Genomic DNA, 14,652 nt, shown 5'->3' with positions numbered 1-14,652 from the left:
GTACGCGGGCCTCTCACTGTTGTGGCCTCTCCCGTTTCGGAGCACAGGCTCCAGACGCGCAGGCTCAGCGGCCATGGCTCACGGGCCCAGCCGCTCCGCGGCATGTGGGATCTAACCGGACCGGGGCACGAACCCACTTCCCCTGCATCGGCAGGCGGACCCTCAACCACTGCGCCACCAGGGAAGCCCTCCCATTATTATTCTTTAAAAGGTACTCATGACCTGGTTTTCTGTTTGTGTGCATTTTCTCTTATAAAGATTTTCAGTTTCAGTTCCCTGAATATATGTATGTATACGTTGGTGTATATACTCTTCTATACATATATACCCCAATAGTGGAGTTAATTAACAATTTGCATTTGCATCTGTTTCTTCAGTGGATAAAAGATATTTTCCAGTAGAGCTGGCTAATATCATTGACAGCAGGCAGTTGAGATGTGAATCAGTGACTCAAAGATGTTTTTCTGCTTCCTTCTAAAATTGATGAGTACAGAGCTGCTGTATTTATTCATATTCTCATGGGAAGTGGTTACTGATCAGGGTGAGGACGAAGCACGGACTAGGGAACAATGTGCTTTCAGATTTTTAAAAATCTGTTTATCAGCCTTAAAGTCTTTGTTTGCAGCATTATCCTCTTTCCAAAACCCAGCTAAGTCCGTCCTTCCCGTGCCTGTTGTTTTAATAGCTTCAGAAGCATTCTTCTCAGTAAGCCTTTAAATCCCTTATCAGAGTTGGGCAGAGCATAGGGTTCAAATATCCACAGGGGGTAAGATCCAACTGCAAATGGGAGGCTGACATGGCTCTTTGTACGCTGTTGGTGATTTTAGCTGTATGTTTTTGGAACTGGCCAAAATCCTAATCTTTGTCTCTTCTGACATCTGAGCCCGCATTTGACTAATTAAAAAACAGAGCTGAGGCACTATAGTGTTAAGCCAACAAAAATGGCAAAGCATGTGTCTCGAACAATAAATGTGGCCTCTAGGGAACAAGTATACCAGTAATCAGTCGTACTTATTTGAACTTAGTTTATTTTTCTTGGCGTTCTACAAGCTAACGCATTTACTTTTCCATTCAGATTAGGAAATGGAAGTGCCTTGAACCAGAATTTATATAGCTGATAGAAGGAAATCCCTTAATTTTGTTGGGTTTTGCTCCTCAAGATTATGAAGTGCACTTCCAACTTTTGGTGTCAAATGTGGACAATTGAAAATTATATTACTTGGATGTGATTGACACTACACAAGGCTCTCTGCTCATATCTGGATTTTAAATGCTTTATACTTGAAGCCAACTTATCCCAAAGTACGAATTCTATAGAACAGAGTCTCACAGGCTAGCTTCAGGAATGGGTTCCCTGGTGAAATGAGATTGAGAAATGCAACACACTCTATCCCTTCCTTCTGCATGCTCAGTGACATTCGTATATTAAAGGCCCTAAGAATTGCAGCAGTGAAGAATTCTGTTTGTATAGCTTAATCCTGGGATATTTCTCTCCTAGTTGACTCAGAGTGATTTTTTTTAAACACAGTACCTATTAACAGGAAAAATAAGGTTTGAATAAACGTATTCAGGGAAATGCTTCTCTAATTTGTTCAGTGGAAGACCATTAAAGGACTGTGTATTCTATACCTTTGGAAAATGTTTTGGACAGTGTTCTCATTCTTTGTAAAAGCAAAAGAAAGGGGGGTGTGTATGTGCGCACCTGTACGTGCCAGCACACGTGCATTTGAATAGGTAGTATTTCTCCTTTCAACTACAAAAAAGCATGGAAAGCTGGATGACCCGTGTCCAGTTTTGTCCTAAAATGACCTTAGGAAGTGAAGCCCTTCTACTTCGTACTCTCAACTCTCAGGTGTTCTGGTGAAGCCTAATCTCCTGAAAACCTCTAGAAGGGAAATCGTTGCCCACATATTTGATTTCATACTAAAATCCAAGTCATGCATACACTGTCCCTTTGGCATAGTTTGTGCATTTCTCAATATCCTCACTCCTAACTTCCCTGAGGATTAGCCATAAATTTTGACTGTGTAGGAAAACTACCGGCTCAACTATTTCCTGCAACAAGAGAATAAACTCTTTGTACTGGAAACTTTCCACATCAATGATGGTTTTGAAAATCTCTGCATATTTATGTAAAAAGAGAAGGTGGGTTTATCATTTGACCACATGTATTATCAGTTCATAAGAAAACATGGAATTTATGGAGAAAAGGCAAATAATATGTTTATGTTAGGTTATATATGTTGATATGTCAGAATATAGTAAGTTTTAGATGATTGACATTTGGGGTCAGATAATTCTAATTCTTTATGCACAGTCAAATCTTGACTGTCCTGTACATTGTAGGGTCCCTAGCCTCCCTGGCCTCTACCCGCTAGACACCAGTAACATTCCCCTCTCTCTCCCCGATTGTGACAGCCAACAATGTCTCCCAACATTGACAGATGTCTCCACAAAGGCAAAATCATTAACCCTCTGCCCACCGCTGGGAACTACCCATTTAGACTAGGTTATGAGCTGCAAAGTCAGTGTATGGCTTTCCAAGTGTGCCTCTAAAGAGTTTTCTGCAACCCTTGAATTCTTTGCAGTAATCATTGTCTCAAATCTTCAGAATATTCAGATCATGCCACCAGCATTGCATATTAACCAAGTGAAGAAAAATGTGGTTTATCTTGGCCTGAAAGCGAATTTTGTCATACTGAGTCACATTTTATTTTAAGCTGAGAGAGATAGGAATCAGAGAGAGAAACTTACCTGTGGCAGTTTCGGCAAAAGTTTGTTTTCAGTCTGCCAGTTCAAGTACTCATGATATTGAATTTCTCCTTTCAACTACAAATATTGTAGTTGAACTACATGATATTGTTTATGTAGTCAATATCAACTACATGATATTGATCATGTAGTCAATATCAACTACATGATATTGACTGTTTATGGTGGGCATTTTGGTTAGCCATTTTATTTATTCTTGGGTAAATTTGAATATCCTAACTATTCCTATTTTATTGTGGACAAAACTTTTATTTTCTTATAGCAATATTCATAGACTCATTTGTCTATGAATATTGCTATATTCACAGCAGTATTCCATAGCCAGTGGAAGAATCATTTATCTTCCACTGGCAAAAACCTAATTTGGGGAATTCCCTGGCAGACCAGTGGTTAGGGCTCCTGGTCTCATTGCGAGGGCCCCCGGGTTCCATCCCTCGTCGGGGAACTAATGTTCCACAAGCCGGCAGCGGCCAAAACTAAATAAATAACATTATTTTTTTAAAAAGAAAACTAATCTGGGGGTGTACTTGAGAATGATACCTTTGATTCCTAATCCAACTTTATTCTAACGAGTCCTTGAATAATTCTACCAAACGAATATTTCTTAAAGTAGAATTCAGATTCTTTCTCTACCCCAAATTTCCTCCATCCGCCCTCTGACTACGCCCCAGCTTATCTCCTCCTTCTCCAATGTGCTTCCACAAGCCCTGCAAAGCTTGACTATTCTACTGATGAGCACGCCAAGCCGTCCTCCTGCACCTGTTTTCCTGTGATTTCTTCCCCTCCGAGTGGCACCGTCCTTCCTCCCCCGCCCCGTGGCACCTCTTGTGTCAAGACTTCTGTGGTCCCAGTTGAATGTCCTCCTGTGCCTCCCAGGTACCGTAGGTTCACCCTTTCACCTTCCATGTTGCATTATAATCGACATATGATTCTTACTAGAGTCTGTCTTACAGAAGGGACTATACGTGAACCCTCCTTATTCTTTATAACACGTGTGTTTGCACAGAGCTCTGTTTAAACAAACACGGTGCTGTATGTTGTCTGAATTATTTCCCTGCAAGGTCTGGTGCTCTAAGACCATACCAACTTGTCTTTATACTTATTGTGTCTTTTTTCTTTCTCTTTCGGCAGCTATATATGACAGTAAAATCACCAAGAGCGAATGTATTTGTAGCTCTGGCATAATTTTAAGGGGATCAGAGCAGTCACCAAAGAGTCTAATCAAATAATGCCCAAGTTGAGCACAAAAGCTAGCTTTGAGAAACTGATCTGAAATAAATGAAAGGAAAATGTGAGAACCAGCGCGACATTGGTGGTTTTCTACTCCTTCTCTCTCTCTCCCCTCCCCCTCTCTCCCTTTCTCTTTCCTTCCCTCCTCCTTCCGTCCTTCCTTGCTTCCCTCTCTCCTACCTTTCTTGACAGACATCAATGACGTGGCTTTTTTAGTTTGTCACAAGAGCGATAGCCAGGTAACCAGATGTGATATGATTCCATAAATTTCTTTTTAATTTTAAATCTAAAATTTCCAAATCTTGATTTTACTTCTGAGAACAAATACACCTAAGAACATGTTACTGGCTCAGATTTGAAAACAGTGACAACAGATTAACCTAAAACTTGAATTTAGCACTAGCCTCCTAGGACTCTAAGTCAAAATTCACTCACAGTATTTTAATTCTAGAATGGCTTTTGTGCTGCCATACCACACTGATCCCTTCATCCTAGCCATCAAATTTAAATTGTGGTAAAAATGTAAACAAGTTAGGTTAAAGAAGGTTTCTTTGTTAAACAGCCAGATTAAGGCACTTCTGGTTGTCCCCCGCCCCAGCCTTTTATACATTTGTCTCAAGGTGGATATAACACATTTCCACAATCCAAAATAGAGCTCAAACTGTAATCCTTGTTAATTGTAATGGTTGTGTCTTCTAGTAATGTGCACGGTGCTCTTATACAAATAGGAAGCAACCTCCCTTCACAGGGAATTAACTAAATGGTGCTAAACTGGTTACTTGGAGAGGTACAGGAGAAGGAACCATTGCTTTCATTTCCCTGCAGAGTCTCCTTGGGGTGAGGGGAGATGTCTGGCGCCACAAAAGGAATTAGGCTCTGGTTTGAACAGAAACCTGAAGGCTATTAAGTTTATTTTAAGAATGTGTTGCCAGGGATCTAATAAATTTATATGTTGCCTCAGGCAGTGCATACATGAAATCTTGCTGCACCAGGTGTTTTGGTTTGCATTTTTTCCTTTCCCCAGAGGCAGGAGAGGGTGTGGTTCTTCTTGACACACTTAACTCACTTTTGATAAAGTAGTTATTGTTTCTATGAAAGTATGGCAGTTTTTAAATTTTACTGCTGTATGTAAATGGGGGGAAACGATAGAAAATTATTTGGGGGCTGCTTTACAAAGAAATGGTAAGCCCTCCCACATTTATTTATATATATTATATATATGTATTATAATTTCATATCATCTTAAACACAATTTTTATGATCTTATGCTTAAGCACAGTATTTGAGATCACAGTCTGTTAAATGGAAAGACCGGTAGCTTAGGAGTGAAAACCCCTGAGGATTTATTTCTCTTCTGCAAATAGCTGCTTTGTAATCTTATTCAGATCACAGCCTTTCTGGATCTTGGGGAAATGGAGTTGGGAGAAAAGATGCAATCTAGAGTTCATTCTTGCCCTAAAATGCTTGGAGTTGATACTTGTCTTGTTCAGCAGATAATTATTTCTTGAATTAGTTGGTGTTCTTGTTTAGCATACAGAATCCCACTTTCATTTTCAGAAAAGAGTTTCCTTAGTTACTCGTATTACTGCATTAAAATGACTGCGCTAGCTTTTAATTTAGACTTCACGTGATCCTTTCGGAGCACGCATGTCGTAAATGAGAGTTCACCTTGAAATTATACGTTTGCGTTGTCCTTTGTCCTCTGTAGAGGTACATCTGAATTCCTTATCCTAGGTGTGCATACCAACAGTGAACACATTCATTTCACTGGGTTTAAACTCCTCCTAATTAAGAAAGCAAAGTATTGCACAATTAAATCAGGTTTGTTTAAGGAAATATTTTTAAGCCCTAAATTAGGAGATATAAACTCATGGTTCTCCCCTTATTTTTTTATTTTTTTTTTTTTCACTTTTTACAGGGGCTGCAAATAAGCACATTCCTTTTTTGTGTGCTAGGGATGGAGTTGGGGGAAGGGACCATGCTTAGAGAATTGTGGAGGATCCCTGCAGGCTGGGGCTTGCCGACTCTGCCCCAGCTGTGGCCCTGATGGAGCACATCATTCAGCCTGGAAGAAGCGTTTTCCTCCCAGTGTCCCTTGCTTTTGGCTATGGCCTCAAATTCATTCAAAAAATAAGAGGGTCGTACCCTTAACTTAGGTTAATTTTTCGGATTCAGTCTCAACTATTTCAAAACTGACCTTCATATACGTTTTTTTCCCACTTAATTCTTACCATTTGTCAGCCTTGCTGTGAATTGACACAAGAGGGCTTGCTGATGGTAGAGGGAAACACACTCACGTCATCAGTTTTGCTTCTATCCAATGGCACTCATTTAGAAATTAAGTTAGCGTCACCTGTAAACAGAATATTGACCTAAAGGAAGTAATCTGATTACTCAGAAGAAGTGTAAAAACAATATTAGCAGGTTGAATTTGAGCCCTAAGTCGATCACATACTATATCTATAGAATTTAAAGTGAGTAATTTAACCTGACACTTAACGTCATCCATAGAATGTGGAGATGCCTAACCTGCAGGGCTATTGTGAGATGCATTGAGATAACATACAAAACGTCAAAATCACCCTGACCATGGCCCCCACTGTGCCCAGCCCTCCTCTCCAAGCATATTCAGGGTCCCCGAGGCTGGACTGACGTTCAGCCAGTTTACACCTGCCCTCAGGTGAGTTTTAGTTCTTTTGAGCCATTGCCTTTTACGACTGGCCGGTGCCTGTGTTGTGCCAATCTTGTTGGTCAAAGGCCATGCTTCTGCCCACGACTAGGTGTTCTCTGCACTCAACCCAGAGCCACCACCACTCTGCCAGGAATACCAGTTGCCATGTTCAGCCCCTCAATAACAGGGACCTGCCTGTGGCCCCAAGGCCCCCGAAGAGTGGGTGCCAGAGCTGTGGGGTGATCTTTTCTGTTCTATTGAAGGGAAAGGATGTTTCAAAGAGTGCTGCTTGGAACCTGGTATAAAAAATAGATTAATTAAGCATCTCTTTAAATTTCCAGTTATGGTTTTCTCTCTTCTGGGACCCATTCATCCAGGAACCTGGGCTCTAGTTAGAGATGAGTAATACCCTCTTACTGCACTCTGAATCCCTACTTTGCGCTGATGTTTAAGACTTTGTACAGAGGCTACAATATTGTGCCTGGCACATCCATTTTTATAACCGTGAGTTCTCTGTTTAGAGGTTCCTTAGAGTCCAAGAAAATCAGTTTCCGTAGGGTCTGTTACTCCAGTTTTCCAAACAAGCAGAAAAAGGCATGAATCCCCATTCTTGGCAGTTGCTTAAATTGAGATTCTAGAACAGAGTATCCTAAGATTCTCTAGGATTAGGAGTTATTCTGCATCAGAATTCATTCCATGTATATTATTTTCTAAGAGGTTAAAGATAACCCTATAAGTTACCTAAATTCTCATGATATTTCCAAATTATAACAGGTAGCCATGCAGGGGAACCCGTCCACCCTTTACCCGTGAGTCATTACTGTGTCTGAAGCCTAGTGCTATTCTGACTAGGGACAGATCTTGGAGGGAGGCCAGGGCTGCCGATCCTGAGAATGCGGTAAGGATTCATTTCAGCTCACACTCCTGGGCATGAGCCAGGGGAAGGATTGATTAAAGGAAGGCCAAATGTGTGTGGAGGAAGAACACTTCCACTCCCTGCGCCCCATTGTGCCCTGTCCCAAAAGACTAACCTCTTGTGATTTGTATTGAGTAAACACAGTTGATTCTTGTTCCTCGTGCTAATGTTCTATAAAATCCCTGTGAATACTAAATGATAGCTCCCAGGGGAAATACAGAGTTAGATTCCCTGCAAGCCTCTGGTCATACATTTCATCAGCCGATCAATACACAACCTTGTTTTCCGTGTGTTTCTGTTTAAAGACACCTTATTTGATATATATGTTGTTGATCCATTAACAGTGAACTCGTGGTCATCAGACTGTAACTCGTGCCTGAATGAAACTTATGGAACATGTGTATTTTCTCCGTAAGGGCACATCGCAGCCTTCTTGTGCTCGGGAACACTGCACAGCACTTCAGCACTATGATTGGGGGCTATTTAAATAGAGAAATCACCAACGAAAAGCACAAAAATGTGGAAAATGTGGCACTAAATGGACGGTGAAGAGGACACTTGTTTACAGTACGAGAGCTGAAACAGGAGCACTGAGGGCTTCCCTGGTGGCGCAGTGGTTGAGAGTCTGCCTGCTGACGTAGGGGACGCGGGTTCGTGCCCCGGTCCGGGAGGATCCCACATGCCACGGAGCGGCTGGGCCCGTGAGCCATGGCCGCTGAGCCTGCGCATCCGGAGCCTGTGCTCCGCAACGGGAGAGGCCACAATAGTGAGAGGCCTGCGTACCGCAAAAAAAAAAAAAAAAAAAAGAACACTGAGAGTCAGATGATGCAAATTTTTCAAAACTGCTCTGCAAGTGTCCAGCAAGCCCACAAAATAAATGTTATCGAGTGGATGAATTCTTAAATATGGAATCCCAGAATAATTAGAATTGTCTGTGTATTAACCTCTTGTAAGTAGATGAATGGGAATTCAAGTCTTTGGAACCTCCTGTATGAATACCCATTATTTACACATTACGGGTATATGTGTGATCAAATCATGTCCCTAAGGAATGAACCTACTCGTATTAAAGCAGATTGTGATGCTCTTCTAGATGAACATTGGTATATTTGTCAGCCCCATATCCACCTCCGTATCACTTGGTAACTTCTTATCTTTAGAGCCTACCAAAGAACAGAGGGTAGAGTGTAAACTAATCCAGGCTTGAGCTCAATTTTATGTAACTTGTATGACAACGACCAAGTCATCAGAGCTCCATGTCTGCTTTTTTATTAGGAAGGGTGTGCTTATAAGTGCCTTGCCTGAGAATAGCCTAAAAGACCTCTACATGAGTGTGTATATCCATAGAGGTCAACATGTGCCGTGCCTATTTCTCTCCACCTCTGAGTCTTTGTCATGCTACCTGTCTTTCTATACATTTCTATGTATATTCTTTATGTGTCTTTGTGGATCTGACCCCCTGTGCTATGCTGCCGCTTTTTCAGAATGTGTATAGCAGTGGGAATGGCATGGGTAGGTGTGTACCAAATGGAGGAAGAAAATAATATCCCAGTTATCGAAAGTTGTATTGCAGCAATTTTGGAAACGATTATTGGACTAAATCCTTGGAGTTATTAACTAGTCAGCAAAATTATAAAATCTCTTGACAATTTTTCTGGGTCTGTCTGCCAGTTCTTCTGGAGTTCCGTCGGTCATACTAAGGCACAGCTGCCCTCAGATCAAGGCTCTTCATCTCTGGGGGTCTGGGTCAGGATTAGCACCACTACCACCCCTTCCCAGGGCAGATTTTGAATGCATCTTGACCAGTCTCTCTTTGTCTTTAATATCCAGTTACTTAAATAGGAAAAGGAGAAGCAAATATATATTGAGTAAATGTCCTGAGCTCCTATCAAATTCTTTGAAGTTCCCTTTCTACAGGATTTCTTATCTCTGTTCTTATACTTAATCTTCCAGGAACACTTCCCCTCCCCCCGCCCCCATCCAGCTTTTTAAAATAGCTGTATATTTGATTTCCAGGTCAGCTTCCAGGCTGAACTTCAGGCAAATGGAATTGTAGCAAGCTAGAGAATCTTAGCAGGTTGGAAAAATATTACCAACGGATCATTTTCTATTGGTAGCTAACTTTTCTTCAAGAAAAAAAAAAAAATTGGCAAAGCTAAACGGACACCCGGAAATGATCCTTATTTAAGCACAAGTCAAAGTCGTGACACTAGTTTCGTATTGAAAAAAGTATGCTCTGTCTTTACAGAAATCAGGCAGCCCTAAGTTCCTAGGGAGGGCTAATTGAAGCTTGTGACTCTTTGTTATTCTAAAAAAACTTGTGTTCCCATTGAAAAGGAAGATGAAGTCGACTAAAGACCAGCTGGAAAAGTTCAAAAGAGGTCTTTTCATCAAAACCTTAATGGCTGTGGTGTCAGGGTTTGGGGACAAAGCATTTGGGAGTGTAGTTATCAGCTGTCAAGCACCTGTTGTATGGATTTATGACACAAGTTACAGACTTTAATTTGTTTCCAATGAGACGTTGAGACTAGCTCCTTGAGCATCATAGATGACAGAATCTATTTTAGAAAAGCAAAAAATCACATTGAAGTGAAACTTTGCTGGTTTTTTAAGTTGTTTAACTTCATCTGAAATTTCACATTCAGTAAGCTGTGGCTATTGTTATTAAAAGTGTCAACAGTGATTATTCCCACTTTGAGGTTTTAGAGGAATTTACTTGGTAGGTAATTAACGAATAAATAACGTGTCTTTCCATTCTTTAGATAAAATATGGAGTTCCATTATGCAAAAGGCAATTTTAATAATGAGAGTTACAATAAACTTCAGCTTACTTCCTCAGATCTTTATATCACTCCTGCATAATAAGTAGTGCCTAAGATTTTACAAATTCTGAAATGCAATATGATTTGCGTATGTAAAACGCAAAAGAGTCAGGTAGTATTTAATCCCATTCAGAGTTAAGCTTTATACATTTAACTTTGTAGTCTCTAGCAAAATATCTACTTAAAAATCCCCGATGTAGAGTGAATGCTGAACCTTTAAAACAATTGCCTGGAGCATGTCACTGTCTTGCAAAGCAAAGTTTCTCAGTATTGTTTTTGAATTTTATTTCAAATAAAATCTGAAAGTGGTCGACATATAAAATCCTTGGCAAACTTGTTCAGCTGTGTGTCACTTGAAACCCCTGATTAACCAGTAACCGGGCACCCTCTTCCTTCCAGTACATAAGCACCAACCGGAAAATAAGTTTTATAATTTATAATCTGTAAGTGGAGATGAAATTAGCTATCCTTAAGACCATCCTCATGATGGAATGGAAAGGTTAAACAGACCTTTTGTCATCAATAAGCCCTGGAGGTATGATCTAGACAAACACAAATTCCAATAATTCACATTCATAGGTAATCATTTAAAATCTTTACATAGTGTTCATAGAATAGAAGTATGCAAGACATTTTAGAAAGAGTGTCATTAAAAATAATTTTCGGGCTTCCCTGGTGGTGCAGTGGTTAAGAATCCACCTGCCAATGCAGGGGACACGGGTTCGAGCCCTGGTCCAGGAATATTCCACATGCCACAGAGCAACTAAGCCCATGCGCCACAACTACTGAGCCTGCGCTCTAGAGCCCGTGCGCCATAACTCCTGGAGCCCGTGTGCCACAACTACTGAAGCCCGTGCGCCTAGAGCCTGTGCTCCGCAACAAGAGAAGCCACCGCAATGAGAAGCCTGTGCCCCGCAATGAAGGGTAGCCCCGGCTCACCGCAACTAGAGAAAGCTCACGCAGCAACGAAGACCCAGTGCAGCCAAAAATAAATAAATAAATTTAAAAAAAATTTTTATTTAGGGAATTCCCTGGCGGTCCAGTGGTTAAGACTCAGTGCTCTCACTGCCAGGGCCCAGATTCGATCCCTGGTTGGGGAACTAAGATCCCACAAGCCATGCAGCGTGGCCAAAAAAATTTTTTAATTTAAAAATTAAAGAAATTAAAAATAAAAATAAATAATTTTATTAAGAGAAAATGACTCAGTGCTAAAAGGGATATGTTACATTTATATAGGATATTTATATTGCCCATTAAATTAAGCACTACTGAACTTCTTTCAACCAAGACATTAGAATGTCTAATTCATTAAATTGGCATTTTTCTAGCAGTAAGCAAAGTGAACTCCCTGCCCTCCTGGATCATGGGTGACAATGGGAGGAGACAGAGTGAACAAACAAAAAAGAAAGCATAAATAGGATATGAGGTTATGGAAAGCACTGGAGGGAAAAATTGCCCAGAATAAAGGAGCTAGAGAATTCTGGGGTTTCCACCGGTGTTTGTTGTGTCATATTAAGTTCAGGGAAAGGCCTCATTGACTCAAGATTCTTAACACGTGCAATATTTAGAAAAAGGGTAATATCTTAAAATTAGCTAAAAATTGTTAAAGAAATAGAGATCTCATTCTTAGTGATGCTTAGTGATCTAAGCATCACTAATCTAAGCATGATGCTTAGTGATCTCAGCATCACTAAGTGATCTTAGTGATGCTTAGTGATCTCATTCTTAGACACAGGGGAAAGAAATAGGAAGAAAGTATACAGAATTATAATAAAATTCATTTGTTAAACACAAGAGTTACCAAATAAGCCAGAGGTTATTAATCATAAGTCAAGTAAAACTGTAGTATGTGCTTTGTTTTTGTAAGCTGAGAGCTGTTATGAAATAAGGAATGAAATAGGAGTCACAAAGTAGCCATTTTATTACCAAAAATCATACTTATCCGTAGGCTTTTTTAGTCAAGGAAGAAGTCTTTAGACCTCATTGTGTTCCAGGCACTATGTTCGATTTGGCTGCTAGAAGGATGAATTTCACCAGTACTTGTCCTGGGAAGTGCGCTCAGGCAGTTAGTGGCAGAATACACATGAAGGTAAAAGAATTACAATTACTCTGATTGGAGATACAGAAGAAGTATATACACTGCATGATAAGCCAGGCTTCCTGAGCTTTAGGTGAGTTGGACCTAAACAAATTGCAAGGAGGAGTAGGAAGCTAAAGATATTCTGGGCAGAAGACTTCCCACATGCTTTTGCATGTGGGAAGAAAACAGTGAGAAGCTAGATATGACCAGCTGTTTCTCTCCATGGAGAAGTGATAGGATGTGAAGCTGTAGGTATTTGGATGGACAGGAGTGGCTTGGTATAGCATGACAAGAAGTTTGGAATAAAATCTAGGACTTCATGGAGCCACAATCTAATTGAGAGAGAAGTGTGGCATAAGGTTGTTTTCAAGTAATGATTAGTTGAGAAATCAGAAAGGTTTTATGTGTTAACTTAATTGATTAAATGTTATTCTGTCCTTGTTGTTTGTCTATGACTTTCTAGAGGAAATCTTCCCAGTAATAGAACATAAACACAATAATGTGAAAAAGTATTTTTGAAGACAATAAGGCCAAGTGTTGGCATGGTAAAAGAATGCATGCCAGTCAATCTCTGACAAAAATGAGTACAATTAGTAAATGTGTACAATTAAACAATATGAGAGGATATCTGCTAAAGCACGAAACTGCACAAAATAATCAATAGGTGAAAAACTGCAGAATCGCAGAGATGAGAGGGCTGGGGTTGCTGCAGGAGACTTCATGAAGGGGATGGTAAAGGGAGCCTTTGAGGAGTAAAAGTGCAAGCAGAAGAATGAAGGGGGTTATCACTGTAGGCAGAAGGACAGAAGTAACAGAAAGACTGAGGGTGGGAAATCCATGGAATAGCAAGACTCTTGGATGAACCTCAGAGTGAGCAGATTAGAGACAGTGGGAAGAAGACAGGGCAGGGCAGGTGAAACCAGAAATCTGCACAGATAGCCTGATGGCTTGATGTGTGCAGCAGCTGTAGGGAGACGGGGCAAAGGAGGACTGAGTGTAGATGGATTTAAGGCAGGTTAATAGTCTGGCAGTGGGTGTGCAGGGTGGACTTGAGCATGCGTGGGGTGAGCGGGGAGGAGTAAGGTAACTTTTGTTGAAGGATGCTACGTATGTACCACACTGTACTGCATGGGTATATGGGTTATCTCACTTGATCCTCACAGCAGACACAGGCATTAATTAATATGACCCTCATTTGATTCTCCAGACGAGGAAACAGAGGTCTAGGGAAGAAACTTGCTCAAAGTCAGACAGCAGATAAGAATGAAGTGGGCTATGAACTCCAGTTCTGGGGAGCCCCCAGCCCGTGGCCCCTCCTCTCCAGAACAGTACCCAGTATCTAAGACATGGCAGGCATAATAAGTTCTTAAGGACAAAATGTGGAAGGAACTTCCTGTTCTCCAATCTATTTATATCTTAGATTTTTAAAATTAATGAGAATGACAGGTCCGTGATCCCATCAATTTAAAACACCAAGCAGCTCCATATTTGTAATGTTTCATGTTACTACGTCACTGCATGCACAGTATCAATACCATTCGTTTCTGTATTTTGTGTTTTAAGTATTTCAACAAAAAATTCTTTTTTTTTTTTTGTTTAATGACTGAATCGCATTTCATTGATTTGATGTACCATAAATAGAGTAAACTCTAAGATTTTTGGTTTGAGAGCTATTATAGAAAATATTGCAATGAATAGTCCCTTACAAATAGATTTTTGCTTCTCGCACAGAAGGACTTACAAGATCAAATGGTATGAGCATCTTTTTGTCTCTTGCACACATTGCCATGTAGCTGTCTAAATGGCTCGGTGCTAATTTACAATTTAAACAGCAATAAATAAGAAAACCAATTTCCCTAAATAATCTCGGCTGTGCTGGGTATTCATTTTAATCTTTAGTACATGTCAATTCATAACTCAAAGATGCTGCAATTTTTTAAAAAATTTCTAGCAAAGATGAACATTTTTTTCACGTGTTTGTTAATTATGTTTTCTTTCCCACGTGCGGATTTTTTTGCTCTCAGTCTGTTAAAGCCTTGATGTTTTCCTGTCTCATTTCTTTTTCTCTAGTGTAGCCCTGTGTGAACTCAGAAGAGAAGAAACTGGAGTTAAAATTGTGTCTTTAGCTGTGTTTATTATTTGGGCTCCCCCCCCCCCCCCC

The 14,652-nt window shown here is 40.4% G+C and overlaps 1 protein-coding gene across 1 annotated transcript in view; it reads left to right on the top strand.

Annotated features, from left to right (window-relative positions):
* The window catches only part of LOC103089495 (FRAS1-related extracellular matrix protein 2), a gene marked incomplete at its 3' end in the record, with an annotated part of 94,049 nt that overhangs the window by 60,434 nt on the left and 18,963 nt on the right, over positions 1-14,652 (top strand). The gene's annotated exons all lie outside the window — the stretch shown is intronic.

This window comes from Lipotes vexillifer, unplaced genomic scaffold (genome assembly GCF_000442215.2).
Source record: "Lipotes vexillifer unplaced genomic scaffold, Lipotes_vexillifer_v1.1 scaffold2487, whole genome shotgun sequence".
NCBI classification, from domain to species: Eukaryota; Metazoa; Chordata; class Mammalia; order Artiodactyla; family Lipotidae; genus Lipotes; species Lipotes vexillifer.
Note: the sequence above shows the minus strand (reverse complement) of the source record. Positions and strands in the feature narration are given on the sequence as shown.